Source organism: Lissotriton vulgaris, chromosome 1_1 (genome assembly GCF_964263255.1).
Source record: "Lissotriton vulgaris chromosome 1_1, aLisVul1.2, whole genome shotgun sequence".
Classification (NCBI taxonomy): Eukaryota; Metazoa; Chordata; class Amphibia; order Caudata; family Salamandridae; genus Lissotriton; species Lissotriton vulgaris.
The window spans coordinates 1,406,177,345-1,406,191,634 of record NC_141685.1 but is presented as its reverse complement, the minus strand read 5'-3'; the positions used below and the strand labels follow the sequence as shown (position 1 = coordinate 1,406,191,634).

At 46.7% G+C, this 14,290-nt stretch overlaps 1 protein-coding gene across 1 annotated transcript in view; it reads right to left on the bottom strand.

The window, feature by feature from the left end:
- Nucleotides 1-14,290, bottom strand: part of LOC147750599 (band 4.1-like protein 2) — a 627,758-nt gene that overhangs the window by 599,444 nt on the left and 14,024 nt on the right. The gene's annotated exons all lie outside the window — the stretch shown is intronic.

The following is a 14,290-nucleotide window of genomic DNA, read 5'->3' as shown; positions in this document are numbered from 1 at the left end:
AGTCCAAGCACCTGCATGATATCTTTAAAGCATTGTGCATTTGGGTCTGTCATATTATCAAGGTGAATGTTTATGTCTCCCAGTAGTGTGAAATTAGCTGCTTTAAGCGTCAAAGCAGTAATTACCTCCCCCATGCTATTCAGAAAATTGTCCATTGGTCCTGGGGGGCGGTAGATTAGTGCTCCAGAGAACATAAAGGAGTCATGGGCCTGTATATTGAAGGCTAAACTTTCAGCACCTTTAATATCCTGTAACTCGGAGATGCTGCATGTGAGTGTCTCACGGTGTATTATAGCAATTCCCCCTCCTCTATGTATCGGTCTGTCGAGTCTTTGTATGTTATAACCAGGTGGTAGTGCGCAGGTAATATCAGGATTTGACCATTCTCTTAACCATGTTTCTGTGATCATAAGGCAATCCAGATTGTTCTCTGCGAGTAGGTCATATATGTGCAGGGCGTTTTTGCACATGGATCGTGCATTTATTAGTCCACCTGTAATAGTTTTATATATATTTTTTAGGATGTGGATGTGGTGCTGTCTCTCACCAATTTCCTTCTGCCGTTTCTCGAGGATCGGCCTGTGGGGGGCATCCAAACTAGAAGTAAAGTGTAGCTTTGTGCCCAACTTTTTTTGACATTCTTTGAATCCAATGTTTGCCTTAGAGCCAACCAGAGACTGAAGGCTATGGAGGCCCCAGAGGAAGGAAAGTCTTATGAGATGGGCTGAATGCCTGTTCCCGGGTAGAACTGTGCTCTGACTTGGTGTCTGCTTGTTAGATCATATCAAGGTTGAACCAGGGGTGTGGAAATTCATAAAATATCTACTTGTCCACGGGGCAGGCTGCTTCATAAATGTATATGTCCTGTAAAAATATCCACTTGTCCATTTGGTGCCCATTTGGTGCCATGTATTTCAGCAAAACATTATAGAAGCAATTCCATTATGTAAGAGCTCTGATAATAGCCTTTCTGATTATGCCATGGCTCACACTACGGTAGAGTTTGAACATTAGCAATTCCATTATTTTGCCACCTTTCTGCAAATCTACATACTGGGGCTGGAGGTAGCAGTAAGCAATTGTTCCAGGGTAGGATTGCCTTTCGAGTCTGTGCAAACCTACTAACTTGCATGTTTTAGGGGTTTTCACCAGCTGTTCTCTGATCTTTTCCCATACTGAGAAAGATTGGAAATTAGGTATTGTAAACAGAGTAAACTCATTGGGAAAAAGCTGCAAGTACATGAGCGCCATTCTGGCTTGCCTGAAATTCAGGTCTTTCAAATGAGGCCAAAGAAATCGCCTTCCAGAGTGGCTAAAATATTTACATAAAAATACAAACTGTAGGGTTTCCTGTGGATACCTACAGTTGTAGCCACAGGGCAATCTATGATTTGAGTGAATATAACCATAGGGGTAGCCAAGAGGTGATGATGCTGGTTGCACCTAAATCTGGCCACGAGAAACCTATCTCTTGCACTGTTGAGCATAAACAGGTAATTCTCCACACCCTACACAAATTTCAGCAAAATGTGCCCTTTCACTGAAGGTTTCAAGAGCTCAATATTTTCGATGTGAGCCGAGGGCAGCTTAAAGAACAGATTCTTTACTATAATAAGCTCTTGAGAACTCAAGGAGTAGTGCTTGAGAAAGAAGTCTGCCCTGCATAGCCTGGTGAGATACTCCTTTATGTGTGCGATCCAGGACATTTTGAGCATGTGCTCTTGTGACGCCATAATTAGGCGGTTTAACTCAGCACTCTCCCTGGACCATATCTTCACTTTTGGGGTCCTTTATAATTTGTCTCAAAAACTTGTTTTTAGCATGCTGTAACTTACGAACAGAGGTCTACCCCTAAACGTCACTACTATGTAAACCTTTAGAGATACATTTAGACTGGTAAAGCTTTAAAAGCATGCTTGGCGACCACAATCTCAATCTCTGAGAATAGCTGGTGATGGTCCCATTGATTTATTCATGTCGCCCAGCTTAACCTCTACCAGGGGTTTCCAGTTCAGTTTTACATGAAACAAGGTTCCCAAATATGAGAAAGTTGGGACCTTAGCTAGGATGTTTCAGAAAAGGAGGTGGTGATGAACAGAGTGTCTGAATTAAGCAGACCACTCTTACCCAGTCCAAAGATCAGGGCTTGATCCATCACCGTTATTTATCTCACTGCACCATCCCAGCTCAGAACCTGGCTATATGCAAATCAGTCTGTCCCTGGCCCAGTGCATCATGGGAACAGGGCAGACTAAACTACCAAGCCAATTCTTCACCAGAAAGGAGACAAGCTACCGGGGACCGGTTTCTGGCATTTCAGCCGTCTTCGGCCCGGCTTGCTTGAATCCTGATGGTGCAGTGAGAAAGGGACTCATGTCTGAGTATGCCCTGCCACACCTATAGTGGCCAAAAACGATTCAGAAAAGGGGGTGGTGATGAACAGAGTGTCTGAATTAAGCAGACCACTCTTACCCAGTCCAAAGATCAGTGTAAGAATTGGCTTTTGTAGTTTGGTTTGCCCTGTTCCCATCATGCACTGGGACAGGAACAGACTAATTTGCATACAGCCAGGTTCTGAAACTGGGATGGTGCAGTGAGCTAAAAAACGGTGTTGGATCTAGCCCTGCTCTCTTGACTGGGTGAGAGCTTTCTGCTTAATTCAGAGACTCTGTCCCTCACCACCCCTTGTTGTAAATATTTTTGTCCACCCTAAGCGTGGAAGGGCATTCTCAGATGTGAGACCCTTGCTCATTGCACCATCAGGATTCAAGCAAACCGGGCCGAAGACGGCTGTAATGCCAGAAACCGGTCCCCGGGAGCTTGTTTCCTTCCCAGTGTAAGAATTGGCTTTTGTAGTTTGGTTTGCCCTGTTCCCATCATGCACTGGGACAGGAACAGACTAATTTGCATACAGCCAGGTTCTGAAACTGGGATGGTGCAGTGAGCTAAAAAACGGTGTTGGATCTAGCCCTGATCTCTTGACTGGGTGAGAGCTTTCTGCTTAATTCAGAGACTCTGTCCCTCACCACCCCTTGTTGTAAATATTTTTGTCCACCCTAAGCGTGGAAGGGCATTCTCAGATGTGAGACCCTTGCTCATTGCACCATCAGGATTCAAGCAAACTGGGCCGAAGACGGCTGTAATGCCAGAAACCGGTCCCCGGGAGCTTGTTTCCTTCCCAGTGTAAGAATTGGCTTTTGTAGTTTGGTTTGCCCTGTTCCCATCATGCACTGGGACAGGAACAGACTAATTTGCATACAGCCAGGTTCTGAAACTGGGATGGTGCAGTGAGCTAAAAAACGGTGTTGGATCTAGCCCTGATCTCTTGACTGGGTGAGAGCTTTCTGCTTAATTCAGAGACTCTGTCCCTCACCACCCCTTGTTGTAAATATTTTTGTCCACCCTAAGCGTGGAAGGGCATTCTCAGATGTGAGACCCTTGCTCATTGCACCATCAGGATTCAAGCAAACCGGGCCGAAGACAGCTGTAATGCCAGAAACCGGTCCCCGGGAGCTTGTTTCCTTCCCAGTGTAAGAATTGGCTTTTGTAGTTTGGTTTGCCCTGTTCCCATCATGCACTGGGACAGGAACAGACTAATTTGCATACAGCCAGGTTCTGAAACTGGGATGGTGCAGTGAGCTAAAAAACGGTGTTGGATCTAGCCCTGATCTCTTGACTGGGTGAGAGCTTTCTGCTTAATTCAGAGACTCTGTCCCTCACCACCCCTTGTTGTAAATATTTTTGTCCACCCTAAGCGTGGAAGGGCATTCTCAGATGTGAGACCCTTGCTCATTGCACCATCAGGATTCAAGCAAACCAGGCCGAAGACGGCTGTAATGCCAGAAACTGGTCCCCGGGAGCTTGTTTCCTTCCCAGTGTAAGAAGTGGCTTTTGTAGTTTGGTTTGCCCTGTTCCCATCATGCACTGGGACAGGAACAGACTAATTTGCATACAGCCAGGTTCTGAAACTGGGATGGTGCAGTGAGCTAAAAAACGGTGTTGGATCTAGCCCTGATCTCTTGACTGGGTGAGAGCTTTCTGCTTAATTCAGAGACTCTGTCCCTCACCACCCCTTGTTGTAAATATTTCTGTCCACCCTAAGTGTGGAAGGGCATTCTCAGATGTGAGACCCTTGCTCATTGCACCATCAGGATTCAAGCAAACCGGGCCGAAGACGGCTGTAATGCCAGAAACCGGTCCCCGGGAGCTTGTTTCCTTCCCAGTGTAAGAATTGGCTTTTGTAGTTTGGTTTGCCCTGTTCCCATCATGCACTGGGACAGGAACAGACTAATTTGCATACAGCCAGGTTCTGAAACTGGGATGGTGCAGTGAGCTAAAAAACGGTGTTGGATCTAGCCCTGATCTCTTGACTGGGTGAGAGCTTTCTGCTTAATTCAGAGACTCTGTCCCTCACCACCCCTTGTTGTAAATATTTTTGTCCACCCTAAGCGTGGAAGGGCATTCTCAGATGTGAGACCCTTGCTCATTGCACCATCAAGATTCAAGCAAACCGGGCCGAAGACGGCTGTAATGCCAGAAACCGGTCCCCGGGAGCTTGTTTCCTTCCCAGTGTAAGAATTGGCTTTTGTTGTTTGGTTTGCCCTGTTCCCATCATGCACTGGGACAGGAACAGACTAATTTGCATACAGCCAGGTTCTGAAACTGGGATGGTGCAGTGAGCTAAAAAACGGTGTTGGATCTAGCTCTGATCTCTTGACTGGGTGAGAGCTTTCTGCTTAATTCAGAGACTCTGTCCCTCACCACCTCTTGTTGTAAATACTTAGCTAGGATGTGGCAATCCCGCCTTAAATGTTTTGGACCTAGTCAACCGAGGGCCAACTTCCAAAACGTAAGATTTTATAAAGTTGACCATCAGGTCCAATTGTCCATAAAAGAGACAAACCCATCAATTCAATCCTGCAGACCCAAAGCTGTGTGAACCGTGAGCACAGCGTTGTCAGCAATAAAACTGATTATAGTTTCTTGAAAACTCTAGGGCAGTCAGACCATAATGAGGAGAGGGCAAATTCAATGTAGATAGTAAACAGAAAGGTGGAAAGTATGAACCCTTGACAAATACCCCTTGCAAATTTAAACTGTTCTGCAAGGCCCGTCCCTTGGGAATATCTGGCCGCTGCCACGGTATGTGCAAGGAGCTTCTCAATAAAGTTACAATATCCGGGTCAACGCCTAAGGTAATAAGTAAGTCCCACAGTTTCTTTTGGTTCACCTGATCAAAAGTGGACATAAGGTCTATGAATGCTCAAAAAAGGGCACCAGATTGGGCTACCGTATATTTATTAATTATTAAATAGAGGTTAAGAAATTGCTAGGTAGTTGATTTACCCAGGCAGAAACTGAACTGCACTTCTGATATTATCTGGTTTGTGTCAGTCCATGATGATAGACTAACCAACAATACCCTGCCAAGGACCTTGACAACTGCATCAATAAGAAAAATAGGATGGTAGCACTGCGAGTTGTCCTAACCACCCTTCTTAAAAACTGGTATTATAGAGGCAGTTAACTAGAAAGGCAGAATCGCGTCCCTTACAGCTGCATTTCACACCATAGTTAAAACTGGGCCCCAAACCTCTATATTATCCCAACAAAAGGTCCGGGGATCACATCGGACCCTGGTGCCTTTTTCCGGGACAATGCTTGGATGCCCTTACAGAGGTCCTCCACAGAGAAAGTAACTTTGGTGTAACCTGTTGTCAAGTCTGTCTCAGTAGATGTCCCTTCATTCTGCCCAAAGTTATACATGCCCTTAAAGTGTTCAACACACTGCTGAGGAGTGATGTGATGGCATAACGCTGCCCTTATGGGCTCTGAAAAGCCAGGCCTGTTTATGACTTGCCAGAAAAATACACTATCCCTTAGCTCACTAGCTTTAATGAACTCGTCCCATGCCTCCTTCTGTGGTAATTGCCTTGTTTTTCAGAGCCCCCTCAGGACGACAATTTGCCACCCACTCTCTATCTCGAGGAGACTGCTTCAAGGCTTTCTTCAGGTGGTGGAGGGCCCGTGAACACTCACCGTCAAACAAATTTGGGTTTTCGTTTTGGGATCCGACCACGGGAACCGTTAACAGTCCAGAGACCTTCTGAGTGATTAAAACAAAGGAGCCTACAATCTCTTCCCCCAGCACTAGGGGCTCAAAGCAGGTGATTATCTCTTTCTGACGAGCTAAAAAAGTGAGGATTTAAAAGCCTCGGAGTCTACCTGTGACCACCTTAATCACCTCCCCATGTCAATTGGGGAAGGCGATTCTAGGGGTTTGCAAGGGCGCTCCGTTATGCACTCCACCCCCTCAAGGACCAAAGACAAAGTGTTATCGCCACTATAGGGGCTGTGGGTGATGTTATAAGTAAGGAATGATACTTGGATCAATACTTTACCTTGATGCAATGAACTTAAAAACATGTCAATAATAACATGGAATAAATACTCGTGATTATCAAGGATATCACAAAAAGAACTGAATTTATTGGATTATTTTGTTCAAAACGTTTTGTTCGTTTTCAGAGGTTGTGCCTAGAGAGCTGACACTCACACTGGGTGTCACGGACCGTTTATAAGTAACAGAAGGCCATCACAAGGAAGCTGAGACAAACACAAGGAAGTCAATAATCGTAGCACTACCCCTCCCTTTGTATGTTGAGGGATTTGGTGATTAGCCAGGTTAGTCATCTTGTCTAGTGTAAAAATCAGATTATGAGTATGTAGAAAACTATTTAGTTCCACACCCTGGGGAGTGTGTTCCACATAGATGCCCTCCATAATCACGCAGGTTGGTTTAGTAGGGTCAAGATTTAAAGAATTAAAACACAAATGACAAATAAAATCCCCTACCAAGATGACCTTCTCTTTAACAAGGCCTCCCCATACTAAATCGATGGAGCCACTTAAGGCGAAAGCAGGGGAAAGATCTCCAGACAATCGATTTAAGACCCTGAGACACAAGTGAATCCCAATCCAAGTCCTTAATGAAGCCGCAAAGCTCAAGGGAAACAAAAATAATTAGACCACCTCTTAGGGCATGAGCCCACAACAGGTCCAAATACGTTTTATACCCCTCCAGGAAAAATTATTCTTTACTTCCCACAACTCCTGTAGGCAGATGATATTAAAAGACTTGATAAACGAGATCCAGCTCTTGTCCAGGAATTTTACAGGCAAACCTGCAACATTCCAAGAGGCGAGTCTTTTATCCTTTCCAATACCATGTGCCGGAGAGGAATGTAGCCTACGGGGCAAAGCCCAAAAAAGGTTTAGGTTGATGCATAGATTTCGAGGGGGACAATCCTGCGTTTTCTACCAAACCCTGTGAGGGAGGCCCTGATTGAGGGGGGATTGTAATATAGTTCTCAGGAAGTCAGTCTAAATCATACCCACGGGTCAAACTAGCGCTATATAAAACTTTTAAAATAAAATAAAATTAAGATCCACAAGGGGTGCAAAATAATTAGGGTGTGCTAACTGCTTGACTGGAGAACTACTAACACCCCCAAAACCTAGAGGCTGGGAGGTCTATAAAATGCTACGTGTGGGCCTGCAGCACGGATTGTGCCACCCACGTGAGTAGCCAGGAAAAGGTACCTCAGACCAGCCATTGCAGAGTCTGTGCACAGATTGTAACTGTCATGTCGACTTGGAAGTGCACACACTGGCCAGTCCCTAACCTTCCCTTTTCTTACATGTTAGGCACCCCTAAAGTAGACCCAAAGTACCCCTGTGGGCAGGGTGCAGTGTATGTGAAAGCTAGAACATGCCCTGTTGTGTGTGGCATGTTCTGATAGTGAATTACCGCCCATTTAGTTTTTCACTATTGCAAGGCCACCTGTTCTCATAGGCCAGAATGGGCAGTTTGATTATAACATTTTATAATCCTAAACTGACCCAGGGAGCAAGGTAGAAATTCGAGTTTAGTATGCCTGAACTCAGAATGTTGAAATACATCTTTTAGTGAAGGTGATTTTTACATTCTGTTTTTGAAAACACCACTTTTAGAAAGTAGCTATTTTCTTGCTCAGTCATCCCATGTGCCTCTGCTGGAGTGTGGATTGCCTGTCTGGGTTTTGGACGGCTGATGGCTAGAAAGCAAGGGTGGTTTCCGATAGTCTAGGTAGGTCAGGAAAGGGCTGAATATACCTGGGCTGCGATGGGGGAAGAGGGAGGTGATTTCCTTGCGCCTCAAAGGGCCTGGTCTGCCTCTGACAATGCCGTCTCCACCCCCTGCCGGGAAATCACACTAGAGAAGTCAGAACTGGTTCTGGCTGGGCACGGACACCCTCTGCCTAGAGGATTGTGAGAAGTTGGCCTGGTATGATGATCACTATTCTAGTGAGCACCTTCCACCAGTCCAAACTACCCTCATGGTGATTGGTTGTAAGTCAACCTTATAGACCAGCTATCCTAGTGGTAGCATGGACAAAAGCAGTCTTAGGCTAAACTCAAGAGGGCATGTGAAGCCAGCTGTTTTACCATATGCAATCCTTTTAATACCAAATGAAAGGACATCACACAAGTTATATATTATAAAATATATGTATTTATTACTAGAATAATCCCCTATGCTCTATATGAGCACAGAAGCACAAGCGTTAAACAAAGAACTTCATATGACATACAAAAGTTGCACAAATATGGATAGGCCCTAGTGGCCACTCAAACCATATACTAAAATAGTGGTATAAGAACCACGTTATGAACAATGGTAAAGCCTAGGGCCTTGAGAATCGCTGGGGCTACACTGGACTAACGAAGGTTAGGACATAGGAGGCCCACAGGCTGCGGGTGCAGAGTCTATAGGCACTCGTGTTTACCATACAAGTCAATGGTGCGTAAAAGTTAGAAAGTTACTGTTTTAGGAGTCTTCCGACTGGACTAGAACTTAGCCACTTAAAACTAGGACACTAGAGATGTAAACCACAACAGGAGCACCAGAGTACTCTTGTTACCTCACCCACAGGAAGCGGGTGCATAGGTGTCAAAGTGCGTCGGGTTTCGTCGTGGAGTTCTATGGAGCCTGGAGGTAAAGATGCTGCAGGCGTCCAGGAGAGAAGAGTCCGGTTGGATCCAAGGGTGGATCGAAGATGTAGAGTACCTGAAAGCAGAGGGGACAGAGTCTGGGTCACTAGCCAGTGACCAGGAAGGAACCAGGAAGGAACCAGGCGATGTCGGGTTGCGATCAGGTGATGTCGTGAAGCTTGTCTCCGCTACCACGTGGACCAGGAAGGATCGAGGATGACAAGGCGGCGGACACGAGCTGTCCCACAAAAGCTCTTGCTGTCGGTGGTGTCGGTTCTCGAATCGGAATCAACAGGCCTTTGCAAATGCAACCCACGCAGGAGTCGAAGATGGCTTCTGGATCAAGCCGGGAAGGTCTGATGGACTGCTCCTTTTCAGGGGAGCGAGGGCCAGTCTGGAGCAACCAGACCAGCAGTTAAAATTTGAAGGTTCGTCATCACAGAGGCCACTAGCCAACGGGCAAGTGACTGGACAACGCGTCAAGCAGGAAAAGTGCAAAAGGGCCCCACGCAGCACTCAGTGAGTGTGGAGAGGTGATCTTTGGTGCAAAAGTTGCTCGGGGCTGGGGCTTCTCAATCCCCAATGCACAGCTTCGAGGGTGCCCCGGGAGCTGCACAGGAAGCACTTTGCTGGCTTTCCAAGATGGCCGGTCCCACATCTCTCGTCGCCTCCACGGGTCTCAGCGTTGCTGGGACTGTGGATCGGGCTGTTGGAAGTCTGGAAGTCTGGTTCTTGTTGGTCTCTGTCGTTCGAGCTCCAGCGGGAGCAACAACAAAGAAAACCTTTGAGCACTGATGGTGCCTGCTTGTGCAGGGTGGTCACTCCTTGACCACAAGGGAGATTCTTCAGTCTTCTATGTCGAGTAGGATGTCGAAGGGTCCAGAATTTCATATAAAAGTTTCAGTCAGGATGATCTACTGTCTATGGGCACAGCTCCTACCTTTATTCCAAATCAAGGGGCTGGATCTCCTGCTAGGTCCCTCCTATGGGTGGGACCCAGGAAGGGGGTGGTTACACCCCTTTCCCTTTGTCCAGTTTCGCACCAGAGCTGGGGCTGGAGTGCCCCAGCACCGGTCTGAACTGGGCTTTGCCTGGGACACCTTGTGCGCCCCAGGCAGTGTCTAGTTTCATTCAGCCCTCCCTGCCCCAATCTACTATCTCCTGTCTGGGGTGGTGTAACACCTCCCTGTGACAGGAAACCTTTTGTCCAGGCCTCCCCTGTCGGAGTTTCGATCAGCAGCAGGAGGCCAGACTTGTGTCTGTGGCAGCGGCATCCATTTTGTGATGCTGAGGCTCTGGTTAGATTTAACCGCGTTTAAGGAAAGTAACTTGTCTTCTCCCTCCAGAAGGGTGGAATGCTACCCCCGTCACCAGGACTGGCGAGGGGGTAGTATTCCAAAGCGTATGACACCTTACACGTCATGTTTTGATAAAGCCAAACCAAAGATAGCATCTAACCGCGAGGATTATAATGCACTTAAGAGTATATGGTATGGCAATATCCTAGAACAGCTAAACGACATGGTTCCAAAAGCTGCAGACAGGCTCAGCTCATGCTAGAGCACCATCTCACATAAAACCAAGCACTCTGCCTCCAGGATTGTTAAGGCCTGCCATAGGAGTGACTTATATGTGTATATGTGTCCGGATATAGGTTTAGACATAGGTATACTATATCTAAGCAAGGGGTGGTTACACCACCTTGCCCCAGCTGAGTGATCAGCCAGTTGTGTCAATTTAAAGGGCCAGCCAGGGGTGGCAAAAGATATGCTGCAGCCCCTGGTAGGCTTTGGATGCACCTATGCCCTGGGTACCTATAGTACACTCTACAGGGGCTCATAAGGTGACCCAGTATCCAATTGGAGATGTACCTAGGGTACATGGAGTCCATTTTAAAGAGAGAGCAGATAACCTGGGCTCCTGATTAGCAGGATCCCAGGCCAACTAAGTCGAAAACCAGCTAAACACTAGGCAAAAAATCTGGGGTAAACATAGTCAGGTATCCACCTTCCTACAAGGATCAAAGGATTTTTGGGTACAAATACTGGGGCCCAGACCCCTGAACTTTAGAACTCACCTGGATCAAGAAGACTGCCAAGAAGAAGAGCTGGAGAAGCTGTAAGAAGGAATGACTGCTTTGCTGGACTGACCTGCAGTGGCTGCTTCTGTCTTGGGCAGTGAAAGGCCTGGACTGGACTTTCTGCAACCTAATTTGTGAGTCTCTCCAAGGGCATGAGGTAGAGCTTGCCCCATGTTCACGAAGTCTCAGGAACAGCAAAGACTTCAAGCTCTTCTGCCTGCAGCGCTGGGGAATGTGTGTTTTGGGCTGTACCAGAGGAAAAGCAACTCAACGATGTCTACGATACCCCTACCGGCTCAGTGTACTGAAGGCACCGCAGAGGGCACTGCCGCAACACCGCACCCACACCCTTGGTCTCACTGACGACGCCTGTTGACGCCACCACCAAGCCGCTGTTTGCACCCCGACCTGAGGGCACCGCACTCTGCACCTCCTCGCTTCACGCCAAAGCTTTGGCACCGCAGAGAGCACCGCCGCAATGCCGCACTGTGTCCTTGGTCTCACCGACAATGCCTGTTGACATCACCACCGAGCTGCTGCACGCACCGCGACCTGTGGGCACCGCACTCCGCACCGCCTTGATTCACGAGGAAGCCTTAGCCTCCCAGGCGCGCCACAACAAAATCGACGCCACTGCTTGCACCATGGTTTAAGCGCACCGCTCGTAAGTCACATGAAGCACCGGCCTCATCCAGCATCGCAGCCATGGCCCACCGACGCCGGCACCATCGACTCCCGCTCGTCAGCCGACGACAGCGCTTCAGTAACAACAACGCTGCTGCTTGCACAGTGACCTGGTCTTACCGATGCCGCCATCTGACGCCACCACCGAGCCGCTGCTCGCACCGCGACCTGGGGGCACCGCATGGCTGCACTTCGCACCGCAGCACCCGATGCCTGCCGACGCTAGCACTCCTGATTCCATCAGAGACGAGCTGGACCTGCAATGCGAGTGACTTCAAGGGCCTCATTGCCTTACATTTCTCAGGTACTGTTTGCAGGTCTTCCCAACACCATAGCTGGCCCGCAACCCTGCAACCAGCCAGAACTGTTGGCTTTGTTGTTCACGACGCCGTGGTAGCCCCGGACGGAGCTTATTCTGATAACTACAGATTTTTTTACATATAGTATTGTGGATTTTTATCGTTTTTGGTCTTGTTTAAATTATATAAAAATATTGGATTTTTTCTAAACTGGTGTGGTGTCCTTTTGTAGTGCGTACACTGTATTACTGTGGGTTATGTGCAAAACCTTTACACCCTGCCTCTAAGATAAGCCTGACTGCTCATGCCAAGCTACCAAGGGGGTGAGCAGGGGTTATTTTAGGAGTGTAACTCCCTTATCCTGACTAGGAGGTAGGGTCCCTTCTTGGACAAAGGTGCAAGCCCTCGCCAACTAAAGACCCCCATTTCTAACAATAGCTCATTTGGTCAAGAGACGTGGATATACAAGTATGGGGCTGTCAGCATCTTAGAGTCCCCTTGTCCCTCACTAGAGGGCAAGGTTGCCCCTTTGTCCCGAAATTAATGACAGAATGGCTACCCTTTTTGGAGAAATCTGTCTGGGATCCAAAGAGGGGGACAGACCGCTCCTGACGCCCATGTCAGGATAAGGTACTGGATGTGGATGTGGATAAGATTCTGGACATGGCTGAGGATGCAACCCAGCAGGCTATACTTTTCCATGGAAACGCAAACTGTGCAATTTCCACTGAGGTGCAACTATTCTCAAGACATTTTAGCTGCTCTTTCAGAAGTATACTATTTACTAGCAGCAGTAAACAAGAAACACCTTAGGTTATCTCGTCTTCTATCATTTGACATCCCAGTGGTCGATAGCCTCTTGATCAAACTTGACTTACCAACATCTCCCTTAACATGTGCTCTGATGCGGCAATTTCCTTGACTTCCATGCAAAAATGTTGCTAAAAGGTGACTTAAACTACTGGGCAAATGAGGAAATCGATGGAACTTGTTTACTGCTACTACTTACTTGGCGATTGTAAACATTCCCACTCATCGCTTGGCCTGATAAGCTTGGAACACCACCTAAAATATTGAAGGGAGTAAGAAACCTCAGAGTGACCATGGACTCCAAGCTCTCAATGAATGCCCAAGTGGACAAACTAGCAAGATCAAGCTTTGTTACTATAAAAACCCTGCGCTGAATCTTCTCGCATTTGGGATTTCCACACAAGGTACCGGGTACCATCTCCCTTGTTCTGTCCAAACTCTATTACGGAAACAGCCTCTTACACGGATCACCTTTAACAACCACAAAAAGACTATAACGGATTCAGAACTTGCCTGTCAGACTGCTCTCACATATAAAACCACAAGACCACATCTCCCCTGCCTTGAAAGTTCTGCATTGGTTACAGGTTGCCATCTGCTTTGTATCACCCATAAAGTAATACATGGAACAGGACCACTCTTCATTGTGAATAAAATAAGTAAACACATTCAACAAAGGAGCCTCTGCTCTAGTGTGGCACCTTGCATTAAACCCCAAGATACAAGAAAAAAACCATGGGTGGCACATTTTCACTGTTTAAGCAGCCAAACTATGGTACTCTTTACCCCCCAGCATAAGATCCACGGATAACCACCTTATCTTCAGAAAACTACTCAAGAATTGGCTCTTCTCCACATAACCACCTTACACAAACAGAAATATAAAGCATATCCCTCTGTATATAAGCATTTATTTGTACTATTGTTATGTACTGATATATATCTATATTGCTTTGTATAGTCCTGTTGAATAATTATTATTTTGTTTTTTGAATATATATATATATATATATATATATATATATATATATATATATATATATATATATATATATATATATATATATATATATATATATATATACAGAGAACAGAGAGAGAGATATTCATTAGTTCTGCTCAACAAATGTACATATTACTGATAGTTACCTTATTCTATATAATAGGGATTGCTCACCTTTCCTGCTGCTTACAAAGGTCAGAGACTGGGAGCTCCTTTTCTGCGGATTGCTCTTCTCTTTTTGTTCAACTCCTCGCAGTACCCACTGCGCGGGTCCCGCTTCGCCCGCAGCGCTTCTGACCAATGCTGCTGGCCTGCTTGGGACATCGAGACTCTGTGAGCCAAGTGTTTGAAGAGGCAGAATCTCCTCTTGGGGCGGTGGTA